We start from the raw sequence: 8,402 nt of genomic DNA on the forward strand, positions 1-8,402 counted from the left end.
CATCTTAAAGCTTAAGTCGAGTACTATAAACTTGTACGGATTTCGCTTGTTCTCAACCATCGAAATGAGAGTACGGCAAGCATGCGTTTTATGTGTTTCGCGTTCGCGAAAGGCTCGATACACGTCCATTTGTTTTTGTTCGTAGATAGACACATGGTTATTTCGGCAAAGTTATAAAAAATATAAAGATAAACAATTTTCATAAAGAAATGACACTTCTATCTCTATCGAATGCAGAGCTATTGAGTATTTTCTTTGGAAATTCTTTGAAAATAAGTTTTTCATATTTAGCTTATGTTGGTTGCATTTTACAGGAGTATATGGTTCAAGGCGATTATTAAAAGGCTCAAAACACATGTTTTTGCAGAAGGTTGCAAATCTCTAGGACATTTCCTTACAAAGTTATCGCTTATTTAAGCTTGATTTCTCCTTAACTACACGAGCCAAAAGCGATAACTTTATAAGGAAAGGTCCTAGAGATTTGCAATCTTCTGCAAAAACGTGTATTTTGAGTCCCTTAATAATCACCTAGAACCATATATTCCTGTTGAATGCAACCAACATAATCTAAGTATGAAAAACTAATTTTTAAAGAATTTCCAAGGAAAATGCTCTATAACTCTGCACTCGATAGGAATTGAAATGTCATTTCTTTAGCAAATTTGTTTATCTTTATATTTTCCATAGCTTTGCCGAAGAAACCATGTGTCTATTTTTACTAACACATAAAATAGACGTGTATCGAGCCTTTCGCGAACGCGAAACACATAAAACGTATGCTTGCCGTACTCTCATTTGGGTGGTTGGGGACAAGCGGAACCCATACAAGTTTATAGTACTCGACTTAAACTTTAATTTAATTCGCAATTTTTAAAGAAGTTTCAAAGAATATACCCTATAGTTCAGCACTCGATAAAGATAGAAATTTCATTTCTACAGCAAAGTTGCTTGTTTTTACAATATTTACAACTTTGCCGATGAAACTATGTCTACATTTCCTAACACAAAAAAGTTATTTTTTTATATATTTTTTTATTTTCATTATAGTAAGCAATGACGAACTTTTCACAGTTTTAGATTAAGGGGGATATTCATACGAACAAAAGTGCTGAAGACCATAAATGCTAAAATAAAAGCAAAAGACACTTGGAAAAAAGTTCTGCTTTTCGCCATTTTGGACGTTTTGGAGTGCACTGGGGCACTCTGGCGAGGGTGTCGTCACTCTTTGCGACAAAGGTGTTATTCATACCAGTCCATTGTTCAGCAGCACTTCCAGCACGCGGTACTTCTAAGGCTCGACAAGGTCCTTTTCATCTCAGAATTTGCCAGTGGACGGATGTCGTGTAGCGTACATCAATGCAAGTTCCTTTTCAACTTTTGGCTGAAGCAGCTGTGGTCTATTCTGTTCGGCATTCACAGGGGAAACCTAAGTGACCTCATGAGTTGATCTCACAAAACTGTGCAGTTTTCCTCATTTCTCCTTGGAGCCATGGCGTCCCAAAATGCGTCGTTTATCGACTCCCATCCACAACAGGAGTCCACCTTCGTCCTTCAGCCAACAGGAATGCAACCCAAGAGCTTCAGCCAAGTTGTCCTGGGTCGTTTCCTGTCAAGATCGTTGCCAAAAATCCAGATATTTAGCTGCTCGCTCCTAGACCGGCATTGTTACTTAATTAATTAGTTTAGTGAATTTTTTTTGACAAAATCGAATCCTATCTTAGACAAGATTTTGGACTTACATACGCTCAATAGGATCTGTGTAATCGTGATGGTCGTACATTCAAAATATATTTATTTTACCCTTGTTCATCGTAACTTTACAATAGTAGCTATAGTGACGTAGAAAATGTATGTATACAATATATATGACTGTATATATTCAATAGTTGTTTTTTATGACTTTGATTATTCCTTCTAAACACCGGTCCCCGGTACCGAAACTGTCATTCGGGTATCGTTCGGGACATCGCGCGCGTTACTAACTCACGCGTTCAGTTTTTTTATTGTTTCATGCTTCATTTGTTGTTGTAATAATAATATTGAGATATACGTTTCAAACTTTCAACCGCCCTTTTTCAGCTATATGTTTACTAGCGTGAATTTTTTTTAATGAATATTGGTAGAGAATACAAACTTCTTTTCATAGATGAATGTGTACAAATAAAAAAACTATTCATCCATGAGGCTTCCTACTGCAAAACTGTTCACCCACTTTTAATTACGTAAAATTATAGAAAAATATTTGGGTAAAGATTTTCGGTTGGGTAGTAGTAAATGTAACCCAGGAAAAAACCGAATGCTTTTTAGTTTATTTTTAATTTTTTTTTTTTGTTGCTCTCTTTTCGTTTTTAGATGGAAGCGTAGAAACACTACGAGGAAAAATGTTTCGAATAATATGCAAAAATTGGCATATGAGTGTTTATTAAATATGAAATATGACTTCCGAACCGTCCTGAGATGCTCTCTCCCGCATCTCGGACGCGTAACCTATTCGGGAAGATATGTGTCCTACTAGTTGTTTTCCCCCAGAACTGTTCAGCTAATATGTAATAAGACAGAAATGACGAACGCAAAATAGCAAAGTTTTGCCAACTTTTGGAATGCTACGCTTGCTATTAGCACGCTTTCGTCTAATCTCACACAATCACCACTCGTCACTGAGTCTCTGAATCTCCTACACAATCAATCCACCTCACTTGCATGCGTGACCCTCCTTCTCGCTCACTGGAATATCGTTTGTGGTTTCTTTTTTTATTTTACTCAAATTACTCCTCGAACTCGAACTCAAACTCAAACTCAGCTTCTTGTTTCTGCTCCCTACTATTCTGCGCGACGGTTGTTCTAAAAATAAATACCACATAAATTGTAAATTTGCTTGAATGTATGTTTTGTTTTTTTTTTGTAGGTTTTTATAAAATGCTGCATAGTTTTACGTGTCGGAAAGTTTGCTTTTCCTCCCAGTTTAGACCTATTTCCTGTGTGTGTATGTGTCTTTCTTAACCATACTTAACCCCATACTTTATGAAAGACTACGCGTTCGCGTTCGTGTAACGGTTTTTTACTTGTTAAAAAACATTAAACTACATTTTGATTGCTAAACAAAACTCATTTCATTAGTTTCGCTAACCTCTTTCTCTCTCTCTCTTAACCACTGTTCTCCGGTTAGTTTCAGGAAAACAAAAAAAAAAGGAAACTAACTTGCCCGTTTTTTCTTCGCTAACAAAACTGTCCAGTTTGGGGTTAGGTTTTTTTTTCTAATAATATTTTTAGAGTAATAATAATAATAATAATAACTATAAAAAAGTACTTCCTATGGTCACATTCAAATATCACTCTGCTGTTGGTTTTTTTTGTTTTTTTTTTGCTGAAAATACTAACATTTTCATCCCCGATCACATTCATAAAACAAAATGGCACTCACTTGCGGTTTCGTAACCATAACCACAACAACAAACCACTCTTCTGCCGACATTTTGCCTTCCTAGATTTTTATTGTTTGTTGCTTGCTTATTGATTCAAGTTTAAGTTTTGCTATTTATGATAGGTAGTATGATGCTCTAGTATGTGTGTTGTTTGTTTTGTAGTGTCAATAGTGGAAGCAATGAACGTAGAAAAAAAACTTCACGCCATTGGCCCATGTTGATTACGACCAGGTGGGTCAACACACCTGATCGTGAGTCCTTTTACTAGTGTTTTTTTTTACTGGTTGCTGGTTGTTTGGTTTTGCTAAGAAATACAAAAATTGCAGGTTGATGCTTTTCAAGCATTCAAGGTTTAACACATTCGCATTCTGGTTTTCGATTCTCTCAAATCAGTATCACATCGGTTGTTTTTCTTTTGCTTCGCTTTTTTTTTCGTTTTCGTTACATTAGGTCTAGTGTTTTATGAAACACTAAATGTGACTCTCACGCATCTTACACAATCTTACACAAATCGGGTCTTAACCCTTGTTACCATGGTGACGCGCCGGTTGTTTACCGGAGGTAAATGTCACTGGTAACGAGGGAAAAGACCGATTTTCACTCACTGGCAAACCGTTCTACGCAATGTAGCGCAATGATGTTAGTGAGTAGAAATTTATAAATTGTTAGTAAAATATTTAGGAAAGTTAAAAATAATTCTTACGAGGAATCATTACAGTCGATGACAGGCATGCTTAACCATATGTACCATAATGTCGTGCTAACTAATCACAACTTCACTGTACTGCTCTGTAGAATGATTTTTTCTTGAGAATTCAACGATCAATTACAATTTTTATAAGTAAAAACGTGCAAATATTGTATCTTAAGTTTATCGAAACTACTAAATCGTTTTAAATATTTTTGTAGCAATTGAAGCTTTTTTTGTGCTGATGCTTTCTGTTATCTTTCATGGAGATCGTTTTTGTGGTTCAAACGTTTATCGTAAAAATGTATTTCAATCCCTCCAATTGCAAAAAAAGCCTTATAAATAAATACTGAAAAAAGGATAAAATTAATGGAATTGTTTTAAACAGCCTAAAAATTCTACAGCTCATTATTCAAAATCTTAAAATTGCCAAAAAACACTTTCGCATATCAAAAATGAAAAAATCCAAAAATGAAAATCAATCGGAAATAAATGATTGAAAAGTGCATCAGAATATGCCGGTGAAAAGATCCCGAACAAAGCTTTAAGGGTCAACAAATTAGCAAGCAATGCTTTCCTAAGGCCAAAATAAGCCGGCAAAAACACGTTAAAAGCCAAGGAAAGGCTGCCGAAGAAAATTACCCCATATTAATTTGAAGGTAGTCAGAGTCCAGTTGCATTTTTTACTGATTTCAGTACTTTCACGATAATCTGTTATGACTATTTCTGCTGTTGAACGAAATCCGACTGTAATTCCTTTACATAAAATGTTGTTTACGGTGAATTTTTTTATCAGTAAATTTTATAAGTATATTTTCGACACTTTACGACCGTTAATTTAATAGCGAAAATTATTGGTAAATTTCATACTCAACGTGAATATGGCATCACTTCACAGATACACGCGTTTCCTTGGTAACGTATCAACATCGACGGTCGCGGATTCGGAATTGCAATCGAAACGAAGTAAAGTTTTTCCTATCAATTCAAGCGAACAGTTTGGGTAAAATCATTATAATATCTTACTAAATAACTGATCGGGTGGTAAATTAAAGTTTTCTCAAGTGTCTCAAGTTAAGTTTCGCGAGTGATGTGACGACTGGAAGGGCCGAAAAAAACTAATGAAAAATCGACGGCTAAAAAGTGAAAATATAGTGATGAATTTTAATTGGGCAGAAATCCCATTATTTAGTGTAATTTATGCCTCAAAAAGTAATAAAACCTATAGAATACAATGTTTAGTGTTTCGAGTTGTAAGATCTTATTACGGCTAGCAGGTTAGTTGAACTAATTTTATTTTTTTTTGTGATGGTTTCCCGAGTCTATGGGAGCATGTTGGTACACTGAAGAAGGGAAGGGAAGGGTGATATTCGGTAGTATGGCACCGACTACCATAAATGGACTCTGATGACCTTGTCGTTAAAATTAAAAAGGCAAAATACTTGAATCTAAATGTTCCGAAAAGATAAAAAAAGATCTGGAAATAAGCCTAAAAAAGTTAAAATGAACGAAAATAATTTCTGAAGGTAAGCCAGACAAATAAAGCAAATTATGCTGGAATTACTCTTAAGATAGTTAAAAACGGTTCTAAAGGCCAACATTAATTTCCTAAATTAAGCTGGAAAAAGGCTTCAAAAGGCCAGAAAAAGGCAAAACATCACCCAAAAGCTCTTTCAAATTCAAAAATTTGAAATAAACTTCTAATTATTTTGATTTATGTTCAGAATGGCCGAAAAACACTCATAAAGGCCAAAAAGGATAAGCCAAAAAGTATAGTCCTGAATCAGGTTTAAAATACCAAAAAAAAATACTTGTGAGTGTCAGAAAATACCTAGACACAATTGGGAAGAGCGTGTAAACATCGCTTGTTTGGTCTATTGGTGTTCAGTCGTTCAACAGTGTGTCAAGTCCAAAAATTCATCCGATAGGGATACCTTAGTAAATTCCTTAGGCCACTCCAACCAGGGGCGGACTGGGCGCCGAAAGGCCCGCCGGACCTTTCAGATTAGCGGCCCCATTTTCCAATATTCTCATGACAGCAAATACAGCGTCGGTTAACGTTGGTTCCGCCGACCAGCATGTAGGTATTTTGTTTTGGACGTATTTAACCCAACTTCTCTGTTTCCGCTCTAGCCTGTTCAGCCAGCGCTACAGACATTTTTTCGCCATCCGTGTCGTCGGCAGACGAATAGATTTAATCGGTTGAAGATTGTGTCCGCGTTTTGATATCCGCTTAGTTTATAACGCCCGGTAGCACTTTACTGAATCTCATGCATAAGAGACCATTGGGTGACAACGCTCCCTTCGGAATTCGAATAACCATGACGATCCGCCCGAGATCTGTTTATCGCACTGCCAATCATTCATCGTAGCCCTTATTAGTATGATCAGCTTTATGGAAAAACCGTTCTCGTGATTTTGCATAGCTTTTCACTGTCAATGGTATCATACGCAGCTTTGAAATCAATGGAAAAACTATGCGTGTTACTGTATTCAGGGACTTTTTGAAGGAACTTTGTGAATATTTAGTCTAAACAGCTGATAATCCTTCAACGAAACTGGCTTAATAACTTTCTACAAATCTGCTCACTATGGGTGAGTCGTCGAAAAATGATCGCACCGAACGATCAACAAAACAACGCCTCTGTATGGAACGCAAAATACAACAAATAAATTGTAAAAAAGGCCAGTTTATAGTCGGTATTGACAACGGTGATCGCACGATTATTCTCACAGTCTAGTTTGTTGCCTTTCTTATAAATTAGGTAGATAATACAATTTTTCCACGCCAAAAGTCTTACAATCTGCCGGTGTCGACAAGTGACTAGCTCTCGGGCTTCTTGACCAGCTCAACTCCAATGCCATCCTTACCAATTGATTTATTGTTCTTCAGCTGCTTGATAGCCCCCCACAACTGTACCTATCTTTGCATTTGCTATTGCGGGATGCGTTAAGTTTCTAATAGAACTCTTACGTTTCTGAGTACGATGCAGCTGCTCCACATACTCCCGCTTTTCCTCCCAGATTTGGGCTCGCTGCATTTCCTATTATCTTAAACGAGCATTCTATAGAGCTTGGGGCCCCTTACTTTACTTTTTCGGCGACAATCCGCTTATCGAATCCATGCCGAATTCTGGAGCCGTCTCCACAAAACTCGGTCTTGGGCTGCCGCTTTCCAGTCGCCCCTAACACTCGCTGTTCTAGCATCCTCGTCAATAGCGCTCGTACAACGGGTACGGGGTCTGCCTCGAAGTCGTCGGCCTATGTCGGGTTCTCTGCTAAATATTGTTTTCGCTGGTCTCTCATCCGGCATCCTTGCTACCTGCCGTATTTTAATCGCTTCACAATATCCGCATCTTAGTACACATGGTATATTTCATGATTCATGCGCCTGCGCCACACTCCTTCATCTAATATGCCGCCAAGAATTGATCGTAGGATCTTACGCTCGAAAATCCAAGAGCTCGTCGGTCGCACTCCTTCAACGACAACGCTTCGTGTGCGTAGAGTACCACTGGGAGAATTAGCGTCTTATAGAGCGCGAGTTTTGTACGGAGTTGTAAGCTACGGGACCTCATCTGGCTCAGCTAGCTACGTAATCCGTAGAAGGCCCTGTTGGCAGCAACTATCCGACTTTTTACTTCACGGCTCACATGTCACCATCGTACCAAGGGGAACAAATTCGTCGACCACGCTCTCTACCAGCCACCATATACTTTGTTTTGCTAGAATTTATGATAAGCTCCATCCTCGCAGCTTCGAGCATAAAATGACGGAAAAACACTAGTAAATATTATAAAAACTAATAAAGAAAATAATCCCGAAAAAAGTCAGAAAAGCCGAAAAATCAAAAGCATAAAATGGCCAAAAAATACTTCTGGAAAACAGAATCAGCCAAAAATGAATCGCCGAAAAACGCTTTAAGGACTAGAAAAATCAAAATAAGATTTGAATGGCCGAAAAACGACTGTAGGTAAAAACTTTTGTAAAAGAAAATTATTTACTAACGGCCACTAAGATTTAGCTGAAATTGACACGATTCTATGAACGCTGTCTGCTTATTCGAATTGTGTATTTGACTAATCGTCAAACTTTGTCCTAAATTGGAGTTAAGAAGATCACCCTTTAGGCTTCCCACAAGGCAGTATTTTAGAGCCAATATGGTTTATTATATTTTGTTTTGCTTTGATGTCTGCCAACCAAACCGTTTTATGCCAAACCTGAAAATTTTATTAGGTCATCGGACTTCCCATTGGCTGTCATAATCTCATAGTGAGCGTCTCCATGAAAAC

Source organism: Sabethes cyaneus, chromosome 1 (genome assembly GCF_943734655.1).
Source record: "Sabethes cyaneus chromosome 1, idSabCyanKW18_F2, whole genome shotgun sequence".
Classification (NCBI taxonomy): Eukaryota; Metazoa; Arthropoda; class Insecta; order Diptera; family Culicidae; genus Sabethes; species Sabethes cyaneus.